This window comes from Phaenicophaeus curvirostris, chromosome 14, assembly GCF_032191515.1.
Source record: "Phaenicophaeus curvirostris isolate KB17595 chromosome 14, BPBGC_Pcur_1.0, whole genome shotgun sequence".
NCBI classification, from domain to species: domain Eukaryota; kingdom Metazoa; phylum Chordata; class Aves; order Cuculiformes; family Cuculidae; genus Phaenicophaeus; species Phaenicophaeus curvirostris.
The window spans coordinates 19393720-19408814 of NC_091405.1; the positions used below are offsets into that span (position 1 = coordinate 19393720).

Sequence of the window (15095 nt, forward strand, 5' to 3'; positions counted from 1 at the left end):
TAGATCTGTTGTCATTGGGGTTTTGGTTTTCTGGTGTTGTTGTTTGTTTGTTTGCTTGCTTCCTTGTTTGTTTTAAATCCTGACACTGCCAGGTAACACTCAAAGCAGCCAGTTTACACGCCACTACCCGGGGGCAGCTTCTCTGGCTGGTGTGTGAAAGCCGGCCAGCTTCTCAGCTCAGACACGGCGCGATGCAGACACAGCTGGGCTCTTACAGCAACCAGCCTGGCTCCAGAGACCAGGTAACCTGCCATCCCTGCCACGGCTCTGACCTGACAGCAAACTGCTGGTGCAGAGGAGCACATCTCACACAGCGCCACATCTGCACCACAGTCACTGGTCTGCACTGGGGACCGCTGGCAGGCACCGTGCACAAAGCACTGAGTGGGCTCTGTGGGAACCAGGGCAAGCTGAAGAGCAGGAGGCTGTTTGGGGCACCCCGCTCCATCAGCCCGGGCAGCTGAGCTGTGTCGTGTATCCCTTAAATACAGACACCCCCCCGACCAGTGCAGTGGTGCGGTGGCTGCTGCTGGCCTGGTGCTGCTCCTCAGCTGCTCCCTGGAGGTGTCTGCTGGATTCACAGCATGTCTGGGGGACATCACGTCACCCAGCATCTTCCAGCTGCACAAATACATCCTAGATCACACAGAGCAGGAGCAGATAAGGATAAATCTCTCACAGGTAACTGTAACAGTGGCAGGAAAAAAGTGACATTTGTTTTGTCCTTAACCCCTTTGGCTGTCTGTAATTATTACTGCTGTTGTTAGTGCTTCTATTGCAATATCACCTGAGGCTGCCCGGTCAGCATTGAGCTCCATTGTACTCAGCACAAATGCACCCAAATCCTGCAAAAAACCTTAGAGTTCAGAACGTAAGTGGCTTAGGACGGTGGAGAAGAGGGATAAAACCAAATGGATACAATTAGTCTAGGCACGACTTAGTCATCCTCTTCTTGGCGTAATCATAAAATGGACAAAGGTAGCGCCAAATAACCTTAAATGCCCTTCTGGCCATAATTAATTATATTGCATAATAATGGTGTCAGTTTAAACATTGTTTAAAACCGATGCTTTGCTTGAAATTACTGTACAGCCACACTTGTATCTTGCACAACAGACTAACACACAGCAGTGTCTTGACTTCCATTTTCTGTTTCATTTTGTTTTCTGTGCGTAGGAAAAGCTCCTGACCAAAGAGGAGTCAGTGGTGCAGCGGTAAATAAAAGTGGGAAGATTCATCTCTCTGTGGTATGCACGGAGCAGGTAAGCACCAGAAGTGCCCGGAGTAGTAGTGGGTACAAAGGGAGCGCCCTGAGTGCCCTTTGCCTGCATTTACCCCTTACTACACCACTTGGAAGAGTTGCATAATTGATACAATTGAACCACATCAGTCCTTTATTTATAGAACATAATGAAATGGTTTTCAACATCCCCGATCATGCTGCACGGGTGATTGCTGTATGTGCACCCAAGAAGAATAAATAAAAACATTTCCCTCGGGGATTATGTCTCTTCATCTTCTGTAGCTGCATCCAGGACCTTGAGAGTTCTGCAAGGCGTGCAGCATGAACTCCTGCTCTGCTATTCCCCACGCTTCCTTCGGAGGAGAGCTACAGCGAGGCTGCTCCATAAGCTGGAGCTCCACATTTCCCACTGTCACAGTTGGATGGAGCTAAGGACGTGTGCGTACCAAAACTCACCACAGATGACTGGGCACAGTCCCCTGTGCTGTACTTCAGTTGGTCCTTGTTCAAGCTCATCACCTGCCTCTAACATAAATCTGCCTTACCTTGAAAGCACATGGGTTCCAGCTCAAAAATAAGGAGAGGCTGTGGCATTCAATACCTGCTTACAGGGGTGGAAAGGGTAGGGAGTCATGAGCAGCCCCCCGATAAAGCCAAATGACATAGATGGTCTGAGCCCAGTGTCTGAGCCACAGGCTCCCACATCAGCTTGTGCTTCTGCCAGCTGCTCAATTCTGAACCTGATGCTGCAACTGTGACTGTCATCCAAGGGAGACTCTGGTCTACAAAAGAAGCACAAGCATCAGGTGGCAGTGAGATGGGGTTACTGTAAAAGTTACATTAACAAAGCAAAGCACAGCTCTTACTTTACCATTTTCTTGTTGCTGTTATTGGGAAAATATGGATAATTTAGAAGTACTTCTCTTGCTGGATCATCTGTCCGTCTTCAGCTGCTGTTCTACTGTTCCTATTGCATCACTTCAATTTGGCCTTTACTTACGGTACTACACTGTTTTTACTTTGTAATTAGAACTACTAATTGCAAGCTTGCTTACTGCCTTCAGTTGCCTTTTCCAAAGCATTATTTGTAAAAAGATTGCAATTACTCTGTTCTTTTCAATTGCTCAGAGAGCATCTTCATAGATTCACATGAAACCAGGACTAGATTTTTAATTTACGCTATTCCTGAGGTTTGCACAGTGCTCACCTGGTGCATAGAAATGAACTGCACCAAAAATTGCATCTTTTCAGAAGCTGCGTAAGCTCTCTTCTCAAAAAATCCTTTTTTTCTGACTAAAAAAACCAAATCGAAACACTGTGGGAGTCCCACGCTAGCTGTTATATTAGATTTTAATTGGGGTTTTGACATGTAAAACTTGAGCGCACAGACACATTGCCATATTCTTTATAGGTTTTTGAACTGAAAAAAATCCATATAGCCTAGTGGTTCTGCAAGAAGGAGCTCGTCATTTCCATACACATGCTGCAAACTTAGAGACAATGCCCCCATTTTATCGTTTGTTATTTCAACTTTGCTGATGATTCAGAGGTGTTATTCCACTGAAAAACCGGAGTAAGGCAGCTATGAATCAGGCTCACTGGCTCTGCATCTCGCTATCTAAAATGAGGACCCACCTACATGTAAAATACTATCATACTGCAAGTCTCTCATAAACTGCAATCTGTTCTGGCTTGCCAGATCCTCATCGGAAAAGGATTGCATAGGCTCAAAATTAAAGCAGGTGCTGACTGCATTTTAGTCAATGGGAATGCTCGTGTGAACAAGATGAGCTGGTTTGGGCTTTTCTAATTAGAAATCACTCAAATCAAAAGTAGCAGAGCACGGGGTTACTCTTTTTGGTTGTTGTTGCTGATGTTTTCCTTACCTGGCTGCCAGGGATGGAGAAAGCAGCCCACAGCCTCGGTGCTGTGTGCGGGGATGCTCAGTGCACGGTAAGTTCGGGTTGCTCCCCAACATCAGCAGGCACCGAGACTCAGACAGCTCCAAGGAGGCACCTCTGAGCGCACGTTCCTGCAACAACGGGAGCAACATCGGACACTTCAGCTATTTTATGGGCAGCCACAAGCTCGGCTTCACCGTGTTACATAAAACACTCAATGGCAAATCATGCTAGAAAGTTTATGCAAGTGGAATACCCTTATAGAGTTTACTTCCTTCAGTGTCATCATCTCATAACTTATTAAACAGCCTCTATTCAAACTGCTAAATCACTTCCCCTCTCACCTATATGTCATTCCTGCTTTGCTCCCTTCCCAAAGTCAGTTTAAATGGCATCTCCTGGAAACCTGCGTTCACCCAGTGCCTGCGGATGAAGCCCTCTCCCCACGCGCAAAACCTCTCATAGCCCCTGTGCTTAAACTGACGAATACGTAAATGAATCCCAGTTAAATGCTGGTCAGGAGAGGTTTGGTAGGAAACACAGTCGGTGGTCTGTTGATTTGATGAACAACCATCAGAGAGGACCTGAACAATTCGCTGAGTGTAGAGTGTTATTGGGGAGGGGGGTGATTAAGGTGAGCTGCCATTATCACGTTAACGGTATAGGAGAGGGGCTCCTGAAGCTCCTTCCCTTCCGCCCCTTGCTAAGAGCATCACCTCAGGAAGCATCTCTGCTGCTGGCAGCACTCTGCAAGGCCTCGGGCAGGTTGCTTTGCCCAGCACGGCTCAGACCTACGCTCTGGAGCAGGGACCGAGTGTGTCAGGAGCAAACGGAGTCACAGCGGCTGCTGTCCTGAGGCTGACATCAACTCTGAGACATTGCCGCTGGGTTCCAGTGGGTTAGCACGAGCTTTTTCACCCATTAAAAGGCTTTGTCTATGGGCCTTCAAGCTGACATCAACCCAGGTGAATGCTGACAGTGCCTGCTGGTGTTCAGCTGGAAGGAACTGATGGCATTGGGCTGCGCTGACAACCGGGTGACACCATGGCAAGAGCACCAGTTTGCTGGTGATCCCAGCAGAGAGGAAGGGGGGCCGTAACTTGCCACCCCCCCGCCAAAGGCGCAGTCTCCGTGGCAAGCTCTGCCTGCAGCTGATGGGAGATCAGGGCCACGCTAATTGCACTGGGCGGCTTTCAGGAGCAGAGTGATGGCTTCATTCTGAAGGGTCACCGAGCCTCGACCAGCACTGAGCAATCATCACTGCCAAAGAGACACCAGGCGAACCCAGGAAAAGCACAACGTCGTGAGATAAAATAAGGAATGAGCCAAAAAGGCAGAATCTTACAATAACACTAATGTAAATGCCGGTCTGGTCAGAAATACCAGCCTAGTTTTTATCTTGTAGCAGGGAGATTGTTTTTGAGAACTTATGCAGAGTCAAATGAATTCATAAACCTCCGTACCAGGTGCAATCATTAGTCAGTAAATGAATTACACATAATTATCTGCTTTGTATTTAATTCACTTGGCTTCCAGTTTCTTGCACTTCGTACAGTGAAACTCTCTATCTCTCTCACACAAACACTCTCTCCATGGGCAAGGAGGTTTTGGAGGGCTGCCACCGTCATGAATCAGACTCCACGATTTGAATGATATTTATCTAAGCCTGCAAACAAAGAAGATGGCTATGTGTCCAATGAGAGAATAATTATTGTTATTATGTTTATAGAGCAACAAAGTCGGGAGTTAGGACCCCGGGGGAAAGGCGGCAGGAAGGGCGAGCTGGGCAGAGGCAGGCGGCAGGTTTCAGCGCCGGCGAGTGCCAAGGCCTCGCAGGGTTCCCTGCCCGACTCACCTCTGCAGCGGGCGCCCAGCGGCCAGGTGATGCCTGCCCCGCGAGGAAGCTCGCCAGGAGCCTCCAGACCCCCCTCCCGAGGGCTCTCACCGCGACACCGGGCTCACAAGGGTTTTGGCAGCGGCTGAAGGGCGTTGAGGACGGCACAAAGCACCCCAGATGGCTGCTGCGAAGCTGAGGATCGGGACGCGCTGCTCTGCAGGTGAGCTGGTCCCGGCTGCACTGGGTAGCAGCGCAGACCAGGCAGCCTCCTGCTTGCAGCTGACAGTGGGTGATTTTTGCTTATACAGAAGGCAGCTGTCCACTTAGACTCACAAGTACTTTAACTAAACTACAAAGAAGGGGAAAAAAAGTCCATAAGTAAAAAGCTGGCTTTCCAAGTAAAGCTACTGCCACAGCAGGTCACTTAGAAGTCAAAATGTCCCTTGAAATGACATTTTGGCTCACTCTGCTCCACAACTTCAGTCCGAGTTCAGACAGAGGAGCCCTGGAAGAGCTTAGGACGCTGTGACAGTGGCAGTGCTGTGCGGGACCCGGGCTCGCTCCTGCCAGCCAAGTGCTCTGTGTACTCAGAGGGCAGTGACAAAGGAGGCTCTGCCCACCCTTTAGGATGGTCTGCAGCGGGCAACAAGTTTGAGATAACCCATAATCTGAAACTTGTATTTCTAAAATACATCTAAAGCCCCATCCTGGCCAGGATCGCAGGAGTCCCCTGAATTTGGAGGGCACCGCCAGGGAGGGGGCCACAAACTGCTGATGTGTGGCTGTTATTGAGGCACAATCCTGCCCCAAACACGCTCACGCTTCTCATGGGGCTCAGAGCCTCCCACGTTCACAGCAGCTTCTGGTGCACCTGTACAACAGGATAACAACGAGCAGCTTTTCATCAGCTTGGTCCCACCAAGCAACGGCCCCGGCCACAGCAGTTGTGGCTCAGGAGGCTTTGGAGAGGGATGCCAGGGGATGCTTTGGTTTGCAGTTCAAGGACACAGCCAGCTGTGGGAAAGGCAAGTGGCGTTCCTGTTGAGAAAGTTGGGAAAAGTGTCACTTACTTCCACTAACTCAGCTTTAGGAGCCACGTTGCAACTGTCTCTAATGATCTTTAGGTTAACAACATACAGCCATACAACATACACTGTTCTTATTCTCCCAAGACCAGCGTGAAAGACTTCAAAAGTTTATCCTTCTTATTGGAAGGAAGGAAACCTGCATAATTATCAATGGCCAAAAAAATACCACTGAAAATGCAAGGTAAATAACTTGATGGCACTTCTACTCAACTCATCATTTAGAAACAAGTTTTATCTCGCTAGCTGTTTAAATGCATGATTAAATCCATGTTAATATCTTAGGAAGAAACATGGAAAGGCTTTGACTATGGAAGAATTTTCAGCACAATGATAGGCAATGAGACTTTGGATCCCAAAGCATCCCTTTGGGGGTGTACTTTGCAAGTACTGGCTTTTTTAAGCTGTAGTAAATCTTCCTTACTTAATTCTACTTTCAGAACAACTTCAATTTGTTGGAGAAGGCTGATAGAAAACACCTATATGCCAACATTAACAGCCCAGGGAAAAACATGGCTTTGTATGAGAGCGATCACAAATACTGCTGAGACAATGCTGGCCACAAGAGGAGAAAACGTGGTTTTTATGGAATTAGTGAAGACTGGGAGTCCTGGATCAGGGCTTTCTGAATCTCCAAAACTGGCACAGAGCCTTGGCAAAGCCAACCCACCCGCAGTGCCTCGGCCTGCCCGGCTGGAGCAGCGATGGGGCACCAGCTGCCTCCCCCAGCCTGGGAGAACCAGAGGATGCTGCTCTGCTTACCTGAGCGCACCACAACCTCCTAACCCTTATTTACCATTGAAAATTGTTTCTTCTGCTGAAGATGATTACTTTAGAATGGAAACAGACCCCAAACAGGTTTGTTGATTTATCTATACGTTTGTTTATCAGTTGGTGTAATAAGTGTATTTCTGTTCCCCACAAGGCGCGGTCTACAAGGCATTTTAAGATGCTTGAGAGGAGGAAGCCAGCAAAGCCGTACAGTGCAGTCCTAGGCAGGTAGAGAAACACCTGAGCACTAGACATCACGAATTATCATGCACACAGCAGTTTCCACATCTCCCTCTCTTGCTCCCTGATACGCAGAGGTTTTGTATTCTTATTAGCGGAAAAAACACCTAACTAATAGCCAAACTCATATGAAAAGCACTTCCCTGTTTACAGTCCCTGAGAAACACCACCATGAACCATGGGCCCAACGAGAACCTGCCAAACGCTCCTCTTCGAGCTGGCTGACAGAAAACAGTCAGAAGAAGAGGGCTATAAATTGCTGCTTCATTATAAATCACTGCGCTTGGCACGCCGGCTCCAGCACTCCTCGGGGCTGTTGCTGGACATCACGAGCCTTTAATTTGTAATCTTTTTCATATTGCAACCCGGATGGCAGCCGGCTTTGCACACCTGAGCGCGGTCACAGTGTCACAGGTACCACCCGACCACAGAGCTGTCACGCTCCTCACCATCAGACCCAAGGAGGTTGCTGAAAAATGTTGTTTGTTCTCCAGGTGCCTGGTCTCACTGGGAGCGCATGGCAAGGCTCCGGCGCTGTGCCGTGCAGCACGGCTGTAGAGCCGGCACGTAGCCAAACATCGCAGAGCGTGGGCAAAGCAAGTTCAGGGCTGTCTGCACCTGTCTGGGGAGATGGATTTTTTCAGCACAGCACAAGAACTTTGAGAGTCCTTTCCCATCCCAAACACAGCCTGTTTCAGTGCAAGATCAGTATGGGAAAAGAGACTGCAAATTCAGAAAGAGGAATTTTTCCCTAGTTTACAAACTGCTTAGTGTTCATGAAATTTTAAACTGGAGTCAATAACAAAAGAGCAGAGATTCAGCCAGAGAGATCTGAGCAAGCCTTACAGTTACTGGGCTTCTTGAATTATAGCAGTGAAGTCAGCTTAGTATCTTGCAGAACGATTAACAGCCTGTGCTTCTGGGGCTTATACTAATTTTTGGTGAAGCTACTCAAGTAATTCAGAATAGGAATATTGTTTACCAGCCCCGGCACGATCACAGCACTGGGCCATGCTCACATGGGCTTCAGAAGGAGAAGGGGACAGGGAGAAGGAATGGAAAGAACCACATCCTCCTCTGGATCACAAATCATGCCTGTTTGTACCTGAAAGACCATAAATTTATCTATTTGCAGAGTACTGGCACATCGCCTGGGAACTTCCTTTCAGAGATGTAGTCCTCCTGCACTGCACCTCTTGGTGTCAACGGTGGCATCTTTAGCATGCAAAGGAAAGCTTTAAGGTCACGTCAGTGCCAAAAACGAAAAATCCCTGATTAATCTGAGGGCAGATTCAGCATCACCTTCCCGGGGGCTGTCAGGGTATGTTCTGTGGTGATCTTGCTCCCAGCTTTGATGTTATTCCATTTTGTCTTGTTGCACAAGCCTTGCTCTAGGATGAATGTATGAATTCGTATTTCAGTGGTGTGAAGCAATCTAGCCCTGACCTTTCTGTGGTTCCTTACACACACCTAAAGAGTCATCTGAAGCAAAGGAGACTTTGGCTCTAAAAGCTAATGGCAGGACAGGTCCTGTCCTTTATGTCCTGGGCAGTTGTGCTCTGTGTGTCCATGACTCCCAGACCTTCCTAGCAACCTCCTGTCTGATGGAGAAGAGACTCATAACCTGGGCTCCCACGCACAGCTTGGTGGTGCGACCCAGCTTTGTAAATTCATGACAATGAGTCCCTCCGGCACAACTGAAGGGCGCAGCTGTGAAATACAACCTTTTCTGAAGAACCCATTCCCGGCCCTGTCTCCGGCCACCCCATGCCAAGGGAATGAACTAACCCCATTTACAATTGTTTTGCTCGGCATATGGGTCCCAGATAGGGAGAAATAGCCAAAAGGAGGCAAATTTAACTCAATGTGGGTAAGTTCCTCCTGCACAGGGTGTGGGTATAGACTGGTGAGCTAGTCTCTACAACAGGGAAAGGATGAAGAGAGTAGAAAAATTGAGCTGGGAGGGTGGGGCAGAGGAAGATTTTGTGTGTGCCTGGGAAGGAAACAAAGGGACAAGGGGAAGGAATTAAAAGAACCACATCCTTCTCTGCATCATAGCCCTGCAGTTGAAGTTACTCCCTCACACTGGACCAACCCATAGTGCCCTACTTCTAACATTGCTCCCCTGTGACTGCTGTGGTGAAGTTCCATCCCATTAGATGTGTCTCTACCAGGGACCACTAGGGCAGCAATGCTCTTAGCATGTTAGATCAGGCCTCCCTTCTTCTTTCTGATGACATTTTGATGTGTCCCTCACCCTTGCTGGCCTATCCCAAGCCAGATATATCTGTATATCCCAAGATATATCTATACAATGTAGATGCAACCCTATGAGATATAATCAGGCTTTACTTTGCTTCAATAAACTTTTGATTATGGTCAAGGTTTCCATCTGAACATTTGAGGTTCCCTGTTTGGTAGGTGAACTATAAATGTCCAGCTTCCCTGTCTCCAGAGAGCAGAGGAGCTTTATCCCTTCCTTGTAGCAGCTGTGAGAGTGTTGGGTTGCCATTCAGCAGGAGATTAAAACAACCTCATCACCATCATCGTCTCAGCTCTGCAAGGGCTACAGCTGAGGTCACACCGTAACAAAGAGCACTACTACCTGGAGAGCTTCTGCTGCTGGGAACAAGGCAAGTACAAGGGGACAGGTTACAGACTTGGAAGTGTACAGAGTCCTTCAGGATTTATTTGTTCACTCCAGAGAGAAAGTGAGTCATGAGAAACCTTAAGGTGGAGCACTCAAAACAAGGAGTGTAGAAACGATTAGCCAGGCAAGGTCAGCACTAGTCCTTCAAGTCTGAGCATGCCCCGTTGTCGATGGCACATAAATCATGGTAGCTGGATGCCTGCGGTGGCAGGAGAACAGCTATCACACTTCTGGTCTCTGACACATCCCTGACTCACATAATATCATCAATGAGGCTCATCTCATTTTTTGTAAAAAAAAGGTAGTTAAGGTTATGGGAGCAAAGGGGTAAAACATGGAACTCGATCAATAGACCCAGTTTGAAGCTCCACACTTGACAGAAGCCAAGCTTTTGTGTTTTTTCAGAGCCAAACCAACATCCCCCCTTTACTACAGCCAAGTTCAGGGATGGGAGATAGATCTGAATTCCACTTGCACTCGTGCAGATGCAATTAATCATCTTGTCAGATAAAACACGATTGCAGAACATTTGCATGCTGATGCAAACAAACGAAAGTACGCTGCCTGTTTTCTTCACATCACAGGGTGAGTTTAGAGCACTTGTAGATAGGAAAGAAATAATTTCTCCGGTGAGCAGGAATGACCAGTGATTCACTTGGAGTTATCCAACGAGAACACTGAGGGGCTTATTTTCCTAAGATAAACTCTTCTACACCGTTAAAGAAAATATTCTGTGGATAACACACTAATTGCCTGCAGGCACAGTGGTGTTGGGCTGATGGTGTAGAGCAACAGAAGCTTCTGTGGAGTGTGGAAGTATATAAACGTGTACCTTTATCTGGTCTTGTGTTAAAATGTACGCAAGTCATTTCACAGACATCTGCATCGGAAAGGACAAGCTGCAAAGCTTGAGTGAGAAAGCACTTTTTTCAGCATATTTCTATTTAGAAATTCAAGAGCACAATCCTATCACAACCCAACAAGTAGAAGGAATGTCAGGACCAGATATACAGATACACGCATACGTACACAGAACAGAGAACACAGTCCTCAGTTTGCCTTTCCTCAAGAAGCTTCTCTTGTGCATTTTTATTTTACCTACCAGGCAAAGACACTCTGATCCCTACATCCAAACAGACAACTGGCTGAAAGAAAAGGAGCCATGAGACCACAAAGAAGCAAAGCTAAGGCCAGGTGTTTTCAGTGAGCTGTGGTGGATGGGGGGGTCCCGGCCCAGCTAGAACTGGCCAAGAAAAGAGGTCAACTTCTCACCTGCCAGATAACTTAATTAACACCTGAGGTTTTCTGGTTTGCAGACTTATTTATCTTATTGCTTCCTGAACAACAACAATAATAGAAATGGTCTTTGAAAAAATAATTAAAAATGTACCTTTTCAGTGTGCTTTTCAGCAGGCTTTTCAACGCCTGTCATTGAACAAACAACAAGGGGTGAAATCGGGAGATAGAATTTGCTTTGTTTGCATGTGTGGGGAGTGGCAGAAGGAAGCAGCCCCACTGAACGGCTGCGATACTGTCTTCAAGCTGTAAGATCCTTTTCTAAGCCATTTCAATGACTGGTACATGCTGGCTTTGCCTCATCCTTCTCTCCCTCCTACGTCTACCCGGTTACTCACTTGTGCTGCAATCGTTAGGAGAAGGGGCCAAAATGTAACTGCCTTATTTAGATAGTTAGACTTCTGAAAAGCATAAACCTGACCTCATTTGTTGGTGCTGCCTGTGCCCAAGGCCCATGTATGTACATTTTGCCTAGGACAGTATTTTTCTTGTGCATTTCTACAGGCACATGGGTGTGCAGTTTACTCCTGCAAAACTAAAGCAATGAAATGCAGCCTCTTACCTGCTTTCTTCTTTGGGAGATGCTCCGGAGGGCTGTGATTTTCAAGGCAGCCGGCAGTGAAATTGTGTCTGCATCCTTTTCTGTGAAACAGAAGACTGAGACAAGATAGAATAAGAGTTACAAATTAATCAGAGGTTTGGCAGCCGCCTTGCATCACAGAAAAATGTCTTGATCCACATACATTGAAATGAATAAATAACCAACTTAGCTACTTAAGCATTCTCTGTCAGTCTGGTCCTCACACTTTTGCACAGCGTGTGGATGCTTTCACGCAGAGCAGACCAGCATGGCTGAGAGAAAACTGATGACTTACAGTGCTTTGCATTGAACTATACTGAAAAATTATGTTTAAACCTGCAAACTCAGAATTGCTCTGCCTCCACCACACAGGAACATTGCTCTGACATGGCTGACTGGGAGCACAAACAACTATTCAGAGAAATTCATAACAAAAACCATATATTTATTCCTTTCAAAGGACAGGAGGAATAATCCCCAAAGCTGACCAAGCTATTTCCTTCTGTCCCCCTTGTTATTTTCTAGCATCTCTGGGTCTGAGTCAAAACCACAGCTGTCCACCCAAGCCTTCCCACTGACTTCTGTGGGGCTTGGATGGGGCTCGCTTGTTATCAGGCTTTGGTGCTGACCTTAGTCTGCCGTCTCATCTCCCGGGAACAGAGAACAGCAGAGCCCAAACAACATTAGAAAAGAATTCAGGTTAAAGCTGCCTGAGACAGGTTCCCATATGTGTTTTGAGACAACTGGTAGTGAGGCACAGCTTCAAAATCCAAATAAAGTAGCGATGTCTCGGCATGATATTCCAGCACATGTTTGAAGAGCACCAAACACCATGAAACTGGAGGCTTTGGGCAGTGCCACTGATTCAATGATAAGAAAATTAAAATAGACCTGTGACTGCATGTGAAATTTGACCATATTTCGTGTTCTCTCGAGTTTGCTGGTATGCGTTACTGCTTTTTTTTTTTTTTTTCTGGGAAAATAAGAAATAAGGACAAACCTTAAAGATGTAGCTTTCTGCCCGGCCCCGTGGTGCTTTAGGCAGCCATCTGCAAGTGGCCCAAGCATAAACCTTCTGTTATCCAGAACGACACAGAGGGCATCGCTGTCATTCCCAGGTTTTCTGGCAAAGCCTCAGCAAACTATTGCCATGAGTTTGGGTCCTGCTCAGAACAAATCCTCTAAACATTGCTCCCTGTAGACCGGCAGCCTTCGCTTCTCACATCATCCGTGCTCTCTCCTATTCTGTACAAAAAATGTGAAGCACAAAGAAGGAAAATTCAGTGAGCATTGCATTTATCCAGTAAGACTTGGCATACGAGATGGATTAGCACACGGCACCCAGGACAACACCAAAACACAGCTCTGCTTAAACATGGTGGGTTTTGACTAAAGAAGTAAAACCAGGAACTAGTAAAAATTAGAGGAATAAGGTACAGTTTAATAACCGCAATAAATAGCTACTAACCATGCAGTAGTGCAGGGGTTTCCATAAAACCATGAACTCTGAGAGGCTGCGAGGAACATCCAGTCCTACCTTCTCAGGTGGGAGAGCAGGAGGAAAGAAGGGATATTCCTCGATACATCCCTTTACTAACACCCAGAGAGGAAATGTCATACGATGATGATAAACCACAGCAAACACGAGAAGCCACCCCTCTGTCACAACGTGCAAACCTGCATTCATAAAGCAGGATACACCCAGCACAGAGAACCCCAAAACTTCTGCGTTTTAGGAGATCAACCACTCACTTTGTGGACATGCTCTGCCTTTGGGGTTTCTCTGCTGCTCCTGAAGGGCTCTGACTGCTTCAGGGAAAAAGGAGAATTTAAAAAAAAATACTCTTCTAGGCTAGTGCATTATTACAGGTGACAATTTTCACCATCCTTTTTAAAGGGGTGGTTCAGTGGCCCTTTGAGCGTTTGAGTGTATTTTATTTTTACTGTTTAGATGAAACCATGGATTTGAAAAACAATGTTTGTGAAGACCCCTATGTCTTTAAAAGAGAAGATCTGGCATACCTGTCTTCCCTTTGTGATTTCGATTTCTCAGCTCTGAACCCCATGCAGCAGGGGAGCCGTCATTTGGCAGTGGTGCAAAGCGTGGCACAGGGACATTTTCCTTCGCACCATTCCTTGTCACACAGAATTTTGCTGATATGCAGGTAAACTTTTAATGAAACTGCAGTTGGATAAGATTCTAAGAAATAAAGTTGCTTGACAGCGTGGCTCCATGAATGAAGAACTGATACCAACACCTGATTGCCATAAGCGGCCGCAGGTATCACTGCAAGGCAGGAGAACGAACACGGAGGGCTCGGCTCCCTGTAACAGCGACATGAACGCACTGGCTGAGGTTTTAGTTTAAAGAGCAATAAACCCTTTGCCCAACCCCAAAATATACGTTACCACTGATTCCCACTCCTGCCTATCGATCACTAATCTACCGTGTTTCTTATCCTCATTCCTGGTTTGGCTGTTTTCTGTGTTGGTCAGTAAACTCCAATGTGCTCAACACCTGCTCAAGGACTTTTCCTCTCCAATCCGACTATCATTTTGTACTACAACGTTTCAGCAGCACTTAATGCTGTGATGAGAAATAATGCATTGACTGCAACTTATATTGCTTGTGTTCTTCTTCATTGCAACAATGAGTCATTATTCAGAGTATGTTTATGTAATATCATAAATACCAATCTCTGGTATTTATGCAGCGTAGTATTTACTTGGGCAAGTTGCCACATGCACCAAAGAAGTAAACAAAGAGCCATTCTTTGGAGGGTTAAAAAAAAGTCTTAAAATGAATCCAATTTTCCTTCATAAGGCACTCCTTGTTATTTTACCTAAAGTGGCTCTTTAAGATATACAGTATGATAAAACACACAATTCCTGGGAGACGTAATTATGGTTCCTAAGAGACTGGTGAATAAACAATCAGGAATAGAGTGTTTGTTTTCCCTAGGTTTTTCTTAACTATAAATGGAAGGCATTAAAAAAATGGGGAGGAATGCGTTGGGTTGATAAATGGTAAGAAAAGTTGAGGAGCGCACTTCACTGAACACACAGGGTTTCTGCCTAAAAGCAGGGTTATTTTATTGGATTGCAAATAACCTTATTTTGCAAATGCATTTGTGGTGAGTGTAAATACCACCGTGGACTCTCTGTATTATTTACTGTACTGTGCACATCAATGGCACAACGTGTGTTCTGAAGTAAAGAGCTTGCCTTGTCTCACATTACCTTTAAGCATTAACACAAACAACTTCCTTCGAATCAAGGTGACAAAATCTTCTGCACTGTACGAAATGTTCTGTCTGACACAAATTCCTAGGGAACAGCAGGGGGTCTCTGTACGGAACAGTGCTGAGCCACTGCAAATACTTTTCTAGCAAATCAGGGACACTGCAGTCAACCCTTTCATGTGGCCACTGAACCCCTGGAAGACAGCTAAAGCTAAGCTGCATCAACAGAGGAAGAAAAGTTTTGCATCCA

The 15095-nt window shown here is 46.3% G+C and overlaps 1 long non-coding RNA gene across 1 annotated transcript; it reads right to left on the reverse strand.

Annotated features, from left to right (window-relative positions):
- Positions 1-1581: 1581 nt before the first annotated feature.
- Positions 1582-12819, reverse strand: LOC138726477 (uncharacterized). The gene is made up of 4 exons (XR_011338448.1): positions 12604-12819; positions 11586-11680; positions 3130-3275; positions 1582-2025 (listed from the first exon to the last, which is right to left on the reverse strand). It is a non-coding gene; the product is annotated as an uncharacterized lncRNA (long non-coding RNA).
- Positions 12820-15095: the final 2276 nt, after the last annotated feature.